Source organism: Paramisgurnus dabryanus, chromosome 17 (genome assembly GCF_030506205.2).
Source record: "Paramisgurnus dabryanus chromosome 17, PD_genome_1.1, whole genome shotgun sequence".
NCBI classification, from domain to species: domain Eukaryota; kingdom Metazoa; phylum Chordata; class Actinopteri; order Cypriniformes; family Cobitidae; genus Paramisgurnus; species Paramisgurnus dabryanus.
Genome location: NC_133353.1, coordinates 14,622,942 through 14,641,446, shown reverse-complemented (window position 1 = coordinate 14,641,446; position 18,505 = coordinate 14,622,942). Strand labels below are relative to the sequence as shown.

The window sequence follows — 18,505 nt, the reverse complement described above, 5'->3', positions numbered from 1 at the left end:
GAGAGGGACTTCACGTGCAGGCGGAGATACCGCCGCCTGCGCGAAATCATATGGTGACTCCCACGAGTGCAACCGCCGCTGAGAAGCGGGATCGCAGCCGCGAACCCAAGCTTCCTAGAGAGCGAGAGACAGATGTCACGGGTGTAGGCGGGGATACCACCGCCTGCACGCATGAGTGCAGTCACCGCTCTGCCTCGACAGAAGCGGGACCGGATCCGTGAGGACGCGAGCCTTGATATATCCTTCTTTAGCGCGAAGCTGGAGCGCAACACGTGCACGGGAATGCTCACAGTGCACACAGCCAGGTTTCTCAAAAGCCAACTGTGCGTGCCGCGCTCTAGACACATGTGAATCCTTGTCTGTGATATCGCGCCGACATGGAGATACACATACTCGAACTTCATAAAACATACTTCAGATTTATGCAAACGTACACGCAGTCACTTGCTGAGGCACTAAAAGCGAGTGTGTTTGTGTGGGATGCCTTCTTATACCCTTGGTCCGCACGGCATCCAGCCTATATCCAATCATCAAATTATTGATTATGTGTTACACGTGCTTCAGATCAGTCACGCCGAGGCGTTCCCCAAAGCGTTGCTATGGCGACGCAGCTCGAGTTCCTCGAAAGGGAACCTAGATACACCATCACCAATATCAGACGAAGAATAGCTTAAAACTGGAGGTAGTTCCGGTAAGGAACTGTGACATTCTTCATCAGATAATATACAATTAAAACCATTAAAATCACAATCAAACCTATTAAAAAAAAGTATTCAAATCATCAATCCATAACTGACCACCAGAGGCAGAATATCCCTGTACATTATTTCCATGACCAGACATCATATTTAAGTCATTCCAAACCCCTCTCACGTTATTTTGTTGTAATTTTTGTTCCATTTTTAATTTATAATCCTCCTTTCCTTCTCTGATTTTAACTTTTAATAACCTCTGGACTCTTTTCTGCTCATCTTTATCCCCCACTAAGAAGGCCCTCTTTTTCTCATTTAGTAATATCTTTAACTCAGAAGTAACCTAAGGCTTATTATTTGCATAACATTTGACTCTTTTAGTCGGTACAGTGTTATCAACACAAAAATTAATATAATCAGTAATACACTCACTTAAGCCATCAATGTCCTCATCATGTAGTTTACACAGGCCATCCCAGTCTGTTGTTTCAAAACAGTCTCTTAATGCGTCATCGACCGAATCAGACCATATCTTAACAGATCTTATTTCTGGCGGTTGCTTTTTCACAACCGGTACATAAGCAGACTTCATATATACTAGATTATGATCTGATCGACCTAGATTAGGAAGCGGTAACGATCTATAAGCGTCACTCACATTTGCATAAAACAAGTCCAAAGTTTTATTGTCCCTCGTGTTACAATTCACATATTGGGTAAAAGAAGGAAGGGTACTTTGAAGGGATGCTTGATTAAAATCACCAGAAATAATAATAAGCGATTGAGGATGTTTTAACTGCATCGTAGCTGTGATAGCATTAATATGTTCACAAGCATTTGTCACATTGGCTGAAGGAGGTATATAAACTGTAATAGCTATCACATGTGAAAACTCTCTAGGCAAATAATACGGTCTCATTCCAACAGCCAGCAGTTCAATATCCTTATTACACAGTTTTTCTTTAATTGTAATGTGGCCCGAATTACACCAGCATTCGTTGATAAACAGAGCCAACCCCCCTCCTTTACTCTTACCCGTCTCCGCAGCACACCTGTCTGCCCGAACTAAATGAAACCGATCCAGGGTCACAACAGAGTCCGGTGTTCTCTCACTCAACCACGTCTCAGTAAAACACATAAAACTGCACTCACGGTACTCGTGTTGCATCCTAGTTAGTGCCGTTAACTCCTCCATCTTGTTCCCAATTGACCGGACATTTCCCATAATGACCGCAGGTAAAGATGGTTTGAATCGCTTTCTCTTTAGTCGACACTTTACTCCAGCTCTACACCCCCGTCGTCTTCTCCTCAACTCCACAGGAATCTCCATTCGCGCAGATAACGACGCTGTATGCTGAAGTGCCAACAATTGATCTCTTGAGTAACAAATGGGGCCGTAGTTTAGTACTCCCGACACTGTCTCCAAAGTTCCAATTAAGAACGCCAGAACAAACATAACCATAATCCAATGCTTCTTGATACTTCCAAATCTCGGACTGCACATAAGCACACTTTTCAAACATTGAAAAAAATGAATAAGAAAATATAAAAAGTAATCTGAATAAAACAGGGTAAGAGCATAAAGAACTGCTGCGACAGGCTGCCACATGCACGGCGCCATCTTGCTTTTTGCTGTCATAGTTTGGAATGCAAATGTAGTCAGGGCTCGGAGAAAATCACCGTTGTTTGTTTACATTGCGTGAATGGTGCGCTGTAATCTGTGGAGTGGATTTATGGCATTCTGTAGAAAAGGGGGAGTGGCGTTTATTGCATTTTGGAAAAAAAGGGAGAAAAGATGACAGAATAACACGGCGGATAATGGATTTTGCGTAAAATTAATAATTTACTTTTTAATACTGACCTGATATAATACTGATTCTGGCAGGAACTCATTTTTTTCAAAAATGGCGTTTATTGCGTTTTGGAACCAAACTCTTCATATACATACATGTATACATACATAAAGGTGGTGAGCCGATGTGGATGTAAACTTTTAGGGGTTATGTCCCCAGCTGTGCCGACAGAGTATTGCTTTCATGCCTTGCAAATCCGTGCAGTATGTGATTAGGCTTACGACATCCCCATAAGTCTGGCTATGTTTAACCTTACGGGCTTGTGATAAGCAGTGGAATATCTCACTACAAACACAGGTATCTGACTCCCTGCGTGTGTGTGGCGAGCTGTCACTAAGCTGTTCATTAGGAAATGTCTCTCTGTCTTGCTCGGGTTCTGCATCCGACCCTGCACAAAGTAGCAAGCCACTGCAGACACAGACTTGGTTTTCTATGGTTCTGTGTGCTGGTTCCCATGCAGCGGATCGCTCCGCTAGATGATTCACGCACATCTGCATTCCGCACTGTGTGGTACAGTTCAGGAGTTAGCAACATCACTGTACAGCCTCTATTAAAAGGCAACCTTGCTTCAAAGCACACAGTATTTAACTGGCACCCAACACGCATAAAGCGAGCGGTATGGGGCGGCAGTGGCCTAGTGGTTCATGTAGGTTGTCTACAAACCGGAAGGTTGGTGGTTCAATCCCGGCTCCACCGGACCAAGTGTCGAGGTGTCCTTGAGCAAGACACCTAACCCCAGCTGCTCCTGATGAGCTGGCTGGTGCCTTGCATGGCTGACACCGCCGTCGGGGTATAGATGTGTGAGTGAATGGGTGAATGTGAGGCTAATTGTAAAGTGCTTTGGATGGCCATAGGTCTGTTTAAAGGGCTATATAAATGCAGTCCATTTACCATTTACTACCTATTTCAGCATATAAGGAGTGTATCTCCTTGCTCGGTGCTTTTGCAGAACCAAGCTCTGTTCTTCTATGGCAGTGCTATTCAAATCTTACCCTGGAGAGCGCCGGAGCACTGCATAGTTTAGCTCCAACCCTGATCAAACACACCTGAGCAAGCTAATCAAGGTCTTCATGATCACTAGAAAATCACAGGTGGTTAAGTTTGATTAGGGTTGAAGCTAAACTATGCAGTGCTCCGGCCCTCCAGGGTAAGATTTGAATAGCCCTGTTCTATGGCTTTGTGCAACCCACACCGTTGTTTTACTAAACACAATATGTAACTGGAATCCTGTGCGCTGCCAGCCGTTACATAACTGTCCCCGGTGCGTTTGACTCCACGCAGACCACCCCAGCTGTGCGGTCATGTCGCATAATCACGCTGGTACTGAGTCTGGAGATTGAGAACGGGTAATATAGTTTGTGCCTGACGAGAGAGAGAGAACAGCTTTTTCTGAATGTGTGCCCTTCATACTAGACCCCCCTCTTTACGCAGTGCCTGTAATGGTGTGAAGCAATGACTACGACCCAGTGCGCTGTCCCGTGTCGAAAGTTCTACCTCTGCAGCAGGGAACAGATGAAGGAGAAGCGGACGGTCTCCCCCAAAGGTTTACACGCAGCTATCGTTGCGTTTCATGCTGGTGCCTTGGGCGCACAGTGGCCAGGCACAATTAATTCTCTTAAGTGAGAGAGACGGCCAAATCATTCGCCTATTATAGTGCCATCATGGGCTGTATATGCCCTTAAGGGACTATGTGCCTAAACCACCCTTAGCGCAGTTAGAGCATAGATGGTTGCATTCTACCTTCCCATCTAGCTTATATGAGCTGTGCCCGGTATGGGCTATACATTTATCCAAGCACTCCGCTCTGACATTGCTGTAAGAGCAACTCTTTATGCTTCAGAGATGGGATGTGGCATTTGTAAATGATTGCTTTGACCTGCCCAGCTCATTCGAAGAAATTCCCAGCTCCACCTAAGCCAGTGGTTCTCAATCCTGGTCCTGGAGCCCCACTGCTCTGCACGTTTTGTATGTCTCTCTTATCTGACAGACAATGAGATCTCTGCTAATGAGCTGATGATTTGAATCAGCTGTGTTAAACAAGGGAGACATACAAAATGTGCAGAGCAGTGGGGCTCCAGGACCAGGATTGAGAACCACTGACCTAAGCCAGGGGTGTCCACTCCTGCTCCTGGAGGGCCGGTATCTCTGCAGAGTTTTATTTCAACCCTAATCAAACACACCTGATCCAGCTAATCAAGGTCTTACTAGGCAGACTAGATACTTTGAGGCAGGTGTGTTGAGGGAAGTTTTAGCTAAACTCTGGACACTTTGGACACCCCTTTGGACACCCCTGACCTAAGCAGTCAGCTGCTGGGATCCAGCTGGGATCATTGGATCATTAGGTGCTAAGAGAGGGCAGCATATTACCGCCACACTTGCATAGTGGTGTGTTTTTTAATTTGGCAGTCACACTATCCGACGCCTATTCACAGTTCGTACCGCATTGCCAGTACAGCCGTATTACTGCTGATGTCCAAGTATGGAGCCGCGTTTTCGCTTCATCCTTGTACTTTTACACTAGCTATCTTGGCCATCTTGCATCATATGGTTATACCAGCAGATACTGTGCACAGATATGCTTGTTACTGCCCACATTGGGCTTGGCCTAGCCGTTGCTGTCGTACTGTTACAGGCAGGGATTAAAGTGAAAAAAATTCTTCTGACTGATATTTTTTTCAGGCCAAGTCATATTCCTTTAACTTACACTTTATGTAGGCGAGACCAATAACATTTTAAGGGGAGATTTTTTTGCCATTAATTCCATATTAAAGTCTCCTGTAGTATATAGGTAGCTGTAGTTTACAGGGAATTTCAAATTAAGGCGAAACAGCTAAATAACTCACTATATAAAAAGAAAACATGAATATCACCACCTTTAATGAATCTTTTATTAATTATTAATTAATTAATTGTAAATGTATTAATTTGAGCACTTACTAATATTTTTTTTAAATCAAAGTTGAAACTGTTAACATTAGTGAATGCACCATGAACTACCGTCAATTACTGTAATGACATAAACAAGAATGCTTATATACTCTATATTTTCATTGTTTGTTCATGTTATATAATGCATTTACTAATGTAAACAAATACAACTTTTTCATATCATATTATTCAGTACACAAACAACCCAGGTAGCCAGTGCATTCGGGCCAGATCCGGCTGAGTGTCGGCGCACACGGCTGTGTTCTGGCTGCGGCTTACCAGCATTAAGCCAGCACTGGCCCAGCAAAAGTTGCCAGATTCGGCTAGGCTGTGGATATGCGGATTTGGTCCGATTTTGGCTGACAAATGGCATATTTTCCACATATTTGCTTTCACATTTCACGTTTGTTTTAATAAAAATATAATAATTTAATTAATATAATAAATTGATATGCATATAATTGTTTCTATTTAATGTTTTGATAATTGTATTTAGTTTTCCTAATTAATGGTAGCCTATGTCAATAAGTGAAAAGTAGTGTGAGGAAAAGTTAAGCTCAGAAATTTTTCCCTAATAAAATAAGGGAAGGGGAGAAGCATATTTTAATGTTAAGAATAGGTTTGTAGAGGCATAAAGTGCCATTAGCCTATTGAATGTAAGTATCTGGGCTATTAAGTTTATACTGAAAAATTTTCTATGTATGTAATATTTCAACAAACACATTGTTGTACTAATTAATGGTCAAATACTAAATTGAGATTTTATAAAAAAATTTAATAAGCTGTAAAGCTTCAATTTGTTTACTTTATTACAACTACAATTTTTCAGCCCTTTTCCAGAATTGAACTAATTTGATCATAAAGATTGATCTATTTATAATTTATCGATTACAATTTTTAGACAATTAAAGCTGGTTAAGGGAACTTTTATTTTGGAAAAAGAACTGCTGCTGTTTCAAGACATGCGCACTAGCTGCGACATCTAGTGACGACATTTACCGGGCCTTAACGGTTGTTGCTGCATGAAGTCTGCTGCAATTTCTCTGAGGTAAGACTTTTTGGAAGTTATTTAACATAATTTTAATGCATAAAATGTTTATACTCTGCACATATTAGATATATTTAAACTTCATTTAAAAGAAGGACAAACTGGTGTGACTGATATAGTATACGTAATTTTTTAAATGACCACAATCCCACTTCAACAAATATGTAAATTACCATTTGAATTTATTATTAAAATACTGAAGTATTTCTAGATAAATTTGAGTAGAAAAATCGATTTTTATAATTTATCTGACAAGGAGAATTCGGACATAAGAAATGAACTCTGCTCAGTTTAATGAACTTACTTAAACAGTAATATTTCGTTTAGCAAAACAAACAAATAATATTTTGCAACTCATAAAACTGGTCTGAGGATTTGCCTCAGCAGTCTATGCAGCAGGCGGGAGTAACTGAGGGATCGTGAAGCTATTCTGCTAAACACTCGTAGCCACCTCAGCCAGTTCCGCTATTATACAGCTGACTGAGGTAATTTTTTTTTACCAAGGGATAACTTTGTCTGGTACAGAAAACGTTTAAATTTCACAGAACAGAGAGCATTGCAGCTACAGGACACAGCTGGTAGTTAAACTTCTTTACTTAAAGCTCCACTGTGTAAGATCTACTCCCATCTAGCGGTGAAAGTCTATATGACAAGCAACTGAATAATACTTTCTAGCCCTCCCCATTCGGAACGCGTTTTAACTCGTACGGTGGCCCGGCCGTGTCATGCCAAGGTTAACATGGCTTCCAGTAGCTACAAAGCAAAAGCAATGAGAAAAAATGAACAATTTGCAATGTCCTTTGCCTGTGATTCATCAAAGCACACAGATTTATGTTTAACATGAAAAAAGTCTGATTGTCATGATATGTCCGCTTAAAATCACATACAAAAAGCAACCATGACGGGTTTAAATGGACGCGAACTAATATTATGTCAAAGTACAATGCTTATGTTTTAAGTAAACGTTACATGTCTGTGTATATGTAAGAGCTTTCTCTCAGATTGGTGAAAAAAGATCGCGCAACTTTCACTTTATCAGAGTATTATGTCAGACATTATGTCAGAGTACAATGCTTATGTTTTAAGTAAACATGTTACATGTCCGTGTATATGTAAGAGCTTTCTCTCATTTTGGTGAAAAAAGATTCACACGCTTGTAAAATGAAACGAAAGACGCGCAGATCAGACGCTTTTATCAATGAAAGGCTAAAAATAGCGCTGTCACCGTGTGTTTGTGCTAGAGGTCAGAAAAGATGAAAACATTTATCTCAGTACCTCAGATTACATAAATGGGCGGAGAGACGGCGTGTGTCTGTTTGAACACATTAAACCACATGCATGTTTACACTAACAAGTGTTATGCATAATCATGCTAAAGTTAACCAAGGAACTATACAACTTCAAGTTTACAACATGGACTGTATAGATGTAAACGAATATGCTGAATTACCTGTGGAGAATATAGAAAGTGCAACTTCAGTGTCCCTTGAGCCCATCTTGGAAAACTAACTCCAATAGTGACTTTGGTCTTGATGTTTATCCTGTCACGTTGTCGTTTAAAATCCCCGTTTCGCATCCTTGGCGATTTGTTTTAATGTCCTCGAGAATATGTCTTCAACAGGCTTTCAAATCAAAGCATTAGATCGCAAGTTCATCACGGTGTGTGGTTGTTGTAAAATCCGAAGGATTCAAGCTACGCAGGTCACAGGCTGGAAACGTCATCAAGCCTGGTTTATTTAAATCAACTGAGCATTACATTCGCAAGTCATACGCATATTACATCAATTTACAATTAACTAAGAATAATTGTCAGCTTTATAATTGTTAATATTCTGAAATAAGACTGTCTTGATGACGTATACCGCCTACACATGCAACCTCTGGAGGCTTCAGCTATCGGGCAGCGTGAGTGTAGAGTGATAGCGCGAAAGGCGGAGCTTGAATTTCAGGAATGTCCCTCGTCAGCGAATGTATTTCAAAGATGGAGGCACAACATGGATTCAGCCAGAGAGCGCTTCGACGGTATGCATTTTAAATAGCAGATTCTACACTTACGAGAATACTTTGATTAGTGGGTGGGAAGTAATTACAGATGAATGAGCACATACTTTTGAAAGAAAACATGGGTTTTTGTTAAGAATTAACTCAATAAAGTACACAGTAGAGCTTTAAAGTGCACCTGCAGTAAAAATATTTCCACCTCACTGTTGCACAACATTATAACCGATTTCATCTATTGAAAGATACTTTGTAGAAAATGAGTGAACCTTAATTATGTAATTATTACTCAACATTTTGTATCTATGATCTGTCTGTCTGTTATACAACTTAACAACTTATTGTGATTGTTTTTGTCACATTTAGATTTCTCAAGATCATCAGTTTGGACAGAATTCATTTGAAGGATTAATGTAAGTAAAAGTACAATATTGGACTGGGCATGGATATTTCTTGGGAATCAGTTTTGTTGCATTGTTAATGTCAGGACAGTCTGAGGGGTCAATTGGGGCCAGAAGTATGATAGGGATTTGTTTAGTCTTTAAAAAGTCTTTACATTAAGTAGTCTAAACTAAACTTTGATATGTAAACGTTGTTATGTAAACTATAATAACAAGATATTTTATTAGATCACAATTCCAGTTTACGGATTTGGCATTTGCAGTCATTTTGAAAAATAAATATAATGGTAGAGAAAACACAATTATCTGTGGATGTGTGTGATTAAGAGTAAGGAAAACTTACTCTTTTATATAATTGAAAATCTCAAAACAACCCTTAAAAACCAAATTGAGTTCTCTTTTGCTGCATCTTGCAAATATTACAATTTTAAATAGGCAAGGCTTAAAAAGGTATAAAAATAATAATGAACTTTCTCGATAATACAACACTGGCACAATTGGGCATGTAACCGGTTTTTTTACCTTAGTGGTGTGCCCTTATTCTAGTACTTATGTTTCTAGTAGCTATGTTTACATGCAACCAATTAATCAGTTTGTAATCGTATTGATGGCTCAATCGTATTAAAAAGCCGTCATGTAAAAACCTTAATCAATACGATTGAGGTAGATTGGATGCAAATTTGAATCGTATTGAAAGGGGTGGTGTAGTCCAATCTGTGATCCGATCAGCAGGAGAAAAGTATGCATGTGAATCGAAGTATATTTTCGAAGTCGGATGCAAAAATACATTGTGCATGTGCACAGAAAATTTGTGCTCACGTTCATGTCGTATATTTACCTCTTATTTGCTTTGGTTTGGCTTTGGGGTGGCATTGCCAAGTCCTCTCTTTTTTTCGTTCAGATTTGGGCTACTGTTTAAACTGTCTTTGCGAGTTGTTTTTTCTGCGGGTCAGATATGAAAGGATTTTGTTCATTAGTTATTGGTATTTGGGCTGTGATAAGTCATTGTGATGCTTTTGGGCTAATTTTGAATGTCCATGGGGATGGTTTTGATATGTGAAGCTGCCAACCCTGGCTGTGCGCTTGCACAAATGTTCGGTTTATATAAAATGTACATGAAAACAAACATTTTGAGGTGCAAACATTTAAACATGTTTAGGGTGCATGTAAACTGTATTGTTGTAACCTTTCATCGGATTAAATTCAGTCGGATTGACAAAATTTTGTGCATGTAAACATAGCCCTTGTGATGACAGTTTGTTCGAGGATAAGAAAACTGCCATCTAGGGTTTCAGAACGAAGCAAGAGCCATCAATATTATATATGTATTGTATGTTTATGTATATATACATTAGCAAGAAAATGTAATGGTTTTCTGAATAAATATACATAAATAACATAATGTGTCTAAAAATTATTACACAAGAAATTCAGATCTTTCATGTGTTTTTCAGAGCACTAGCAGGTTCCAATAAAGGCTGGAACAAAACAGACAGAAAAGGTACAGTATACTTTTTTCCATGTCCGCCTTGCCAACGCACACATCCGTACCGCTTTAAAAAGTATATATTATTTACAGGACATTCACAAATTTAGAAAAAATGAAGAAAAGTAGCAGCTCCACCACTGCATTGAATATACTGTTCTGTATGAGTGTGCAACTCAGCGTTCCCACAACGCGCACGCTTGACATCTGTTCCTCAGACATGAGGGCTCGCGAAGCACGCACACAGCGCGCAGTCAACACATGCGTGATCACTAAACTAAGTTTTCTTTCTTGTTTAAGTGAACATAAACAGCTAGATGTGTCAGTATCAGTATATTAAAGCAGTGCAGTCTTAAAGCTGTTCTGGGTCTTAAAGTGACAGTAGCCTGCTGCTTTCTGTGTCAGAAATGTTCTTTACACGCCAAAAATGAAAATCACTCACTATTCTTAACTGAACAACTTTTGCAGCTGCACATTTAATTCATACAGTGAGGACTGTGCAGTGTTTTGTGTGTATTTATTGCTAATGTTAAATCATAGATTCTAATAACTAATATTTTTACATTTAATACAGATGCCTGAAAAGTAAAACAAGATGAGTATAGTGTTATGATAAAAAAAACAAAAGATTTGGTTGTTTGTCTGTGAGTATGTTTACATGCACAGAATAAGCGGATAACTATCAAAAATCTGCTTATTATAGAAAACTGTTTTCATGCGTTTACATGCAAATCAATAAGCCGCCTATGCAGACAAATGCGTTTACATGGGACTTGGGGAATTATCAGTTTTCTCGCAGGCAGTGACGTCACCACATACATAATACATAATAGTACATAATAGTCGATCAGAAAGCCAAACGGGATATCTGTCTTAAGCTATATTGTTGTATCTCTTCTCGTGTCTGCAGAACCTGTAAATGTAACATAAGCTTCTATTTTAACAGTTTCTCTGCAAACTGCTTTAGTCGAGCGGAGACTTTTATGCATTACTTTGCACTTACTTCCGCGTGTGACGTTTATCTTTTTAATACACGGAGACATGCGCACATGGACAAAACCGTGAGAAAGCCGGTTAATGTGTTTACATGCCACGCGAAATCGGCGTAATGATCAAAAAACTACCTGTGCCGATCGTTTTTTGCTTACGCCGTTTATGGGCTTTCCCCGATTAAAGAAAACCGTTTTACGCGTTTACATGACCCAACGTGTTATCAGTTTATTAAGCATAATCGGCGTAAGACTGTGCATGTAAACGCACTCAGTAGCGTTGTTGTAGTGACAGCCAAAATACATCGGCCTAGGGCTGGGCAATATGGCAAAAATCCATATTGAACGATAATGATCAGGGCTTAAAGTTCTCCGGCCGGGGGCCGGATTTCCGGCTTGTGGACAGGTCCGTACTTTGGTTCAGGCAAAACTTGCAAATTACACTCGGAGGCACTTTCGGCACGGAAAAAAACGAGCGCGTCACTTCCATTATGAGCGCGCATAACGCACGGCTACATTTGAATTAACGAACTGATAATAATAACCGTTCCCCTTCAACCTACCACCTTGATTCACGAGTCAGCGCTCACAGCTGTCACAGCCAATGGGAGCATGATATTAGGTTGTCTTAGCCAATTGCTAGAGAGAAGGGCGGGTCTTCTGCAGAAAGTGAACTAGTCCGCAGTTAGTTTGTAGGCTACGCACGCTATGGAGAATGAAGTTTATCAAATCAGAAGAAAATACATCTGCTTTGGAGAAGAAAGGAAAAAACAAGTGGCGCTGGGCATTGCTTGAAGAAAGAGGACAAGACACGGTAAGGCTTTAGGCCAGTGGTCTCAAACTCCCGGCCCGCAGCCGTCCCTTCCCCTCTCTGCGGCCCGTGTCTGCTTTCAAAAATATAATATAATCTGCCCCGCAGAAAGATTTAAATTTACTTAGTTTTATATTTGTTTAATTATTGATGTAAACTTTTAAGGGGCCGTTCACATGTTGCGTCTAAAAACTTGTGTTAAACGCGAGTCAATGCGGTTCTTTTTCATTCCTAAGCGCGGCTCTCACTGTGACCAGCGAGGATAACGGAATACGTGATCAGATTTTATTGCTCATCTGCACCTCACTTCAATCATATCATTGTCACCATGTGATCAGTTAGTCTGGTCGGGACTTTGGAGTGTTCGTCCAGAGAAAGCTGTAATGTAACTCGGGGTTACTCAGCTGTTACTCAGAGAAAAGTTGCATGGGGTTTGTTAGTTCAAGTCACAGCTTTTATAGGCGACACCTCATAAGCAGTGCGAGCGGGAGATGTAATGCAACTAGGGCTGGGCGATAATTCGATAACGATAATTTTACCGATATAAACTGTTTCGATAAAACGATAAGGACAGTTCGATAAGTGATCGATAATGTTTAAGCACTGTGTGTAATGTTGCGCGAGCACTTCCGGATGCGGCACGCGCTCTTGGTTTACAATCACAGTGACAGTCAGACTTGAAAGAGTGGAAGATGAGGCAAGTTATTTATTTATTAGTAGAGACCTATGATTTTCGCGATGCGGATAACGCGGACGGAATCACGGAATCCAAATGCGCGGAAACATTTTCTTGTGTGTAATGTTGGACGCGCAAACAGGGTTCGTCAAACACAGCAGACACAGGTGCGTGCAGTATACTTTACTTTCATTCAGCGTCCGCCTTGCGCACGCACACGTCCGCCCAGCTTTAAAAGTATATTTACAGGACATTCACAAATTCAGGAAACTGAGGAAAAGCAGCAGATCCACCACTGCAGTGAATATAGTGTTTGGGTATGTGCGCTCCCACAGCAAAGTAACACTCTTGACATCCATTTATCAGCGTGTATAGCTCGTATATGTATAACACACGCGTGATCACTGAACTAAGTTTTCTTTCTTGTTTAAGTGAACATAAACAGCTGTTACTCAGTATATTGAAACTTAAAGCAGTCTGTCTTGGGTCTTAAAGGGACAGTAGTCTGCTGCTTTTGTGTCAGAAAGTGTTGATTTCATAACAAATAGATTTACATTTAATACAGATGCATTAAAACAAGATTTTAGTTTTTGTATTTGTCATGTTCTGAATAAAAAGTAGTTTAAAACCATTATTAACTGTCTGGTTTTTACAATTTTCATTCAGGAGCAAAAATCTGCCTTTAAATTTGACAGGAGTAAAGATTTGTTATTTATCATGATAATTATCGATATCGACTGATATGGAAAACATTTTCTCGATAATTTTTTGAGTCATATCGCCCAGCCCTAAATGCAACGCATATTATACTACGAATAAGGAAAAAGCGAAGTGCCCAGGTTATGAAAAGAGGAAAGATGAGGAGAAACGTGCAAAAGATAAAAGTAGCCTACAGTAGTCTATGTATGCAGCTCACTCAACTCAATATAAGTGAATTATAAAGTATATCTAATATATCATTATGTTGCTTGCTATGCAGTTACACATGGAGCAGTAATATTCATTTTTAAAGAGATCGAACATATTCAAGTCCAAAATAAATGTATATGCTATAATAGTTCATAAATGTATTCAGGAATTTAATTTGTTATTTAAGTGCAAGGTTTTAATAGAAAAAGTTGTATTTATTATTATGATATTTATTAATTTAAGATAAGGCTTAGAAAAGATTTACTTACTCTTATAAATAAAGTATAAAATAGATTGAAAGCACTGTTTATATTTTTATGTATTATTATGTGTTTAATAATAGAATTTAAATGCAGTACATATACAGAAATAATGTGTTTTTATGTTAAAAAAGCTCTACGGCCCTTCGACAAGATGTCCATCTAAGAAATGACCCAAAGCCAGTTTGAGACCCCAGCTTTAGGCACTTGGTGCAGTAAACTTCGGAAACCTGGAGCTTGTTTTTGCATAGTTTTTTGGCACAATAACTTGTTAATGCGTTGAAAATATGACTGTGCTGTTGCTCATAGAATTGGTTAATAGAAAAAAATGGGCTTGGTAAAAGTCCTGGTTGAGCCACAGAAAGTTCAGGCTCAGGATTTTTTTTCACTTTAAGCCCTGTAATGATATATATTTCGATGTAAGTTGTTAATGCTTCCAGCTTTAAAACAGTATGCCAACAATGACTGAAGCCACAAAAATAAGAGGGTTCATTTATATTTTAATCTGCGCCTCGTCAGTTTTTTAGCTAGCCAAACCACTTCCATATAAAGGAATTCGTGCTACCTTTTTTTCCACAATTTATCATCTTTGGATATTCGTTGCCACTTCCACTCATTTTTGTTTAGTTTTTTTTTGTTGTGTCGAGTTTGCAAAGTAGGAAATGGACTTTGTACTACTCATGTGTATTACATATAGGCCAATGTATTTTGGCTGTCACTACAACAATGCTACTGAAAAGCAACCAAATTTTTAATATTTCCTCTTAATCATAATACTATACTCATCTTGTTTTACTTTTCAGGCATCTGTATTAAATGTAAATATATTAGTTATGAAATTGTCTGTCAACATGATTTTAACATGAATTAGCAATAAATACAAATAAAACACTGCACAGTCCTCACTGTATGGATTAAATGTGCAGCTGCGAAATTTATTCAGTTAATAGTAGTGAGGGGTTTTCATTTTTTGTGTAATGAACATTGAACACCTAAGACAGCTTTGAACACCCAAGACAGCTTTAAGACGGCACTGCTTCAATATACTAATAAACATACAGCTGTTTATGTTCACTTAAACAAGAAAGAAAACTTAGTGAGCCCTCGTGTCTGGGAACCATATACGAGCTATACACGCTGTGAAACAGGCACGTCACCTTGTGGAAACGCACAGTCGCACACTCATACAGTACAGTATATTCACTGCAGTGGTGGATCTGCTAATTTTCTGTTATGTTTTCAGTTGATAAGATGTGCTTTTTGATTACTGAAATTAAATTTAACCAGAATCCAGAATAAAACGAAAAACACGGAATTTGAGAAAAAATTAAACTGAATCTGGGGAAAAAACAATAGGCCAATAGCTGTGCTAAAACCTGACTCCAATCGGCTTTTTTGAGGTCATTCAATCAAGGGTTCACATTTTTTTCACAAGCACTAAGATGTTTTTTGGTAGTTCTCAATAAAGACATGAAAGATCAGAATGTTTTTGTGTAATTATTTTTAGACACATTGGGGCGGTTTCCCGGACAGGGATTAGACTAGTCCTAGACTTAAACAGTTTTAAGAGCTCTCCAAACTGAAAACAACTTGCTCTGACATATTTTAAAATACATCAGTGCCCTTTGTTTTACCTCAAAATGCACACAGGTAATGTTTTTAGTTAGGCATGTTTGTTAAAACTAATTATATTTCCTAATTAAACTAAGGCCTAGTTCTGGATTAAGCTAATCCTGGTCCGGGAAACTGCCCCATTATGTTTATCAATGAGCTTGACTTAGATAAAGTTTAGATCGCATTTTATGACAAATTTGTTCAGAAAACTGTGAAATTCACATACTTTTTCTTGCCACTGTATATAAAGCCATTACAATGTTAATCTATGAAGCTATAAGTCTTCCACCCTAAAGTACCTGTCATTGTTTTTGAAGCAGAATAGCTTGTAGGTAACATTTAACCCTGGAGAACCCACGGGTCAAATGTGGCCAATGTTAATTGATTCTAAGAGAAGGGTTCTTGGGTTCTCCAGGGTTAAACTAACATGCTTGCATTTACCTAATTAAATAATTTTGTTTCTTTTCAAGAATCTGTCAGAAGAAATTCAACTACTGTTCGTGCACCAGATGGTGAAGTAGAAAAGTTCGTAAAAACTTCTGCAGCTTGCATCTGACAGAGATGCAAAAAGAAGAAGAGAGCGGGCCTGAAAACAAGCAAATTCAAGGTATTTCAATTGTTGTTAAAGGGATAGTTCAATGAATATTCTGTCATAATTTACTCATCCTCATGTTGTTCTAAATCTGCATGAATTATTTTCTGATGAACACAAATTAAGATGTTTTGCGTAATGATGGTAAAAACACAGCACATTGTAACCATTGACTTCCATAGTAGGAAAAAGTATTTTGAAAGTATTGTGATAAATGATGGTTAGCACACAGGTGACGGTACCCATTAAATTCCATCATATTTTTTTATTCCTTCTATGGAAGTCAATGGTTACAATCTGCTGTGTGTTTACCATCATTCCTCAAAATATCTTCTTTTGTGTTCATCAGAAAAAATTCATACAGGTTTAAAGGTAGGGTAACACATTTTGAAAAATGCTAACGGTAGCCGCCTAGTAATGAAATCACGATCCCACCCTTAAGTCAAATCGCCATCCAAAGTCACGCCTCTTTCAAAACACATGAACATGCACAGATCAGACGGTCACATTTCATGTCTCATTCACCAGTGAGAAAACTTTGCAGTACAAAGTGAATAACACTTCCAAAATAACCAACATAAACAACTGGTTTATATCAGAATTAGTTTAAGCACACGTTCGGTTGTGTAGACGTAGTAACTATATCGTTATGCTAATCCGTAAACGAACACAAATTTCATAAGCAACACAATGTTTCATCAAAGTAGAATATCTGAATCCATCTCAATACAAACGTATCGCGTACCTACCTTACCAAAATAAACAACGACCCTTTCAGACCCTTTGCCTCCTGCAGCTGTTTGCATCTCGTGCTAAAGCAGTAAAGTTACAGATGTTAATTTGGGTTTTTGCTCTTGCTGATCCAGGCAGTTTTTGCTGTTGTTGTTATAAAAGATGCCTTTCGTTTTGTGGCTCCTGTACAGGTTGTCAATTCAGCAGAAAAGTTTGCTTTTCTCGCTGTTTACAGACAGGAGGTGAGCGCACGTGAACACACATCTTAATACCAAGTGTAAACAGCCTCTTAACCAGCATAACTAAAAATCTTTCAGGATCAAATCTGTTACCCTAACTTTAAAACAACATGAGGATGAGTAAATGATAACAGAATTTTTATTTTAGGGTGAACTATTCCTTTAACATTTACCCAATTTAACATTAATGCCTTCAGTCTATCTGATGAAGTAACCATGAGTCATTTTCTGTTCCCCCTCTTATCTCTTTTCTCTCAGTCTTCTTTTAGGGTACACTTGAGGAGTGTCCAGATGTTTATTAATGTTTTATTAATGTAATGTTATGTTTCAAATAAACATGTAAACATACTGTATATTTTTCTTTCTTTTTTAAACACCTACAGTAAAGTGTGACACTTAACACATTAAAAGCATCACAAACATTGAGGATAGAACTTCTATTGTGCAGTTTAACTTTTTTTAACTAAATATAATAAAAGTGTTTTAAGAAGGGATAAGTACATGCCATCTTAAGGGCTAAGGTTATAAAATATTGTTTTGTGGAAAAAACACTTTAAAAAAAATTCGGGCTAGTTTCGTCTAAGTGTACAGTTTAAGCTGGCATGATTCTGGCATTTTGCTGGCAGTGTCGGCTGACTTTAAGCACCCGGACATTGGCCAGTTTTGGCTGAGTGTACAGTTTTAGCTGGCGTGATTCTGGCACTTTGCTGGCAGTGCCGGCTCACTTTAGGCACCCGGACATGGGCCAGTGTACTTGGGCCGATTCTGGGGCGTCATTCATCCCAGAGTTGGCCCTTTTCTGGCAGCCGGAACTGGGCCGTGTTTTTTTTCTGGCCTGCCGGATTTGGGCCATTATTGGGCCAAACTGTTTTGGCTACCTGGGAAATAATCCAGGGTCTGTTCTGTTCACAAAACAGCTTACAGTCACAACTCTTATACAGTAATGTTATGTATGAATATAAATCCTAAACGAGTAACTCGAGTCAAACTCGTGTACAATAAGCACAGGATGTCTGTAACCATAGTGAAAGATGTAAAATAAATGACTGTACCTTTATCAACAAATTATTATGTTACAATAGCAGCGCTGATGTGCTATTTTGTGCGCAATGTTTCTGCTGTTTACTTTCTCCTAAGACCTAAATGGCCGTGTTTATATGAGGATATTTGCAAAAACTGGATTTTTGACGCATGTGTTTATTTAAGGCCAATAAAGCGGCAAAAATACTCACACAATGAGTAGCGAATGCGCGACTTTGCGTGCCCATCTGACACAG

The 18,505-nt window shown here is 38.9% G+C and overlaps 1 long non-coding RNA gene across 2 annotated transcripts; it reads left to right on the top strand.

Moving 5' to 3' along the window:
• The first annotated feature begins 6,455 nt into the window (after positions 1-6,455).
• LOC135760307 (uncharacterized) lies at positions 6,456-17,526 on the top strand. Of its 2 annotated transcripts, XR_010537376.1 has the most exons (5): positions 6,456-6,521; positions 8,886-8,932; positions 10,375-10,421; positions 16,136-16,272; positions 17,487-17,526. It is a non-coding gene; the product is annotated as an uncharacterized lncRNA (long non-coding RNA). The 2 variants fall into 2 exon arrangements; XR_010537375.2 differs by lacking the exons at positions 6,456-6,521; positions 8,886-8,932; positions 10,375-10,421 and adding an exon at positions 11,665-12,209.
• The last annotated feature ends 979 nt before the right edge of the window (positions 17,527-18,505 follow it).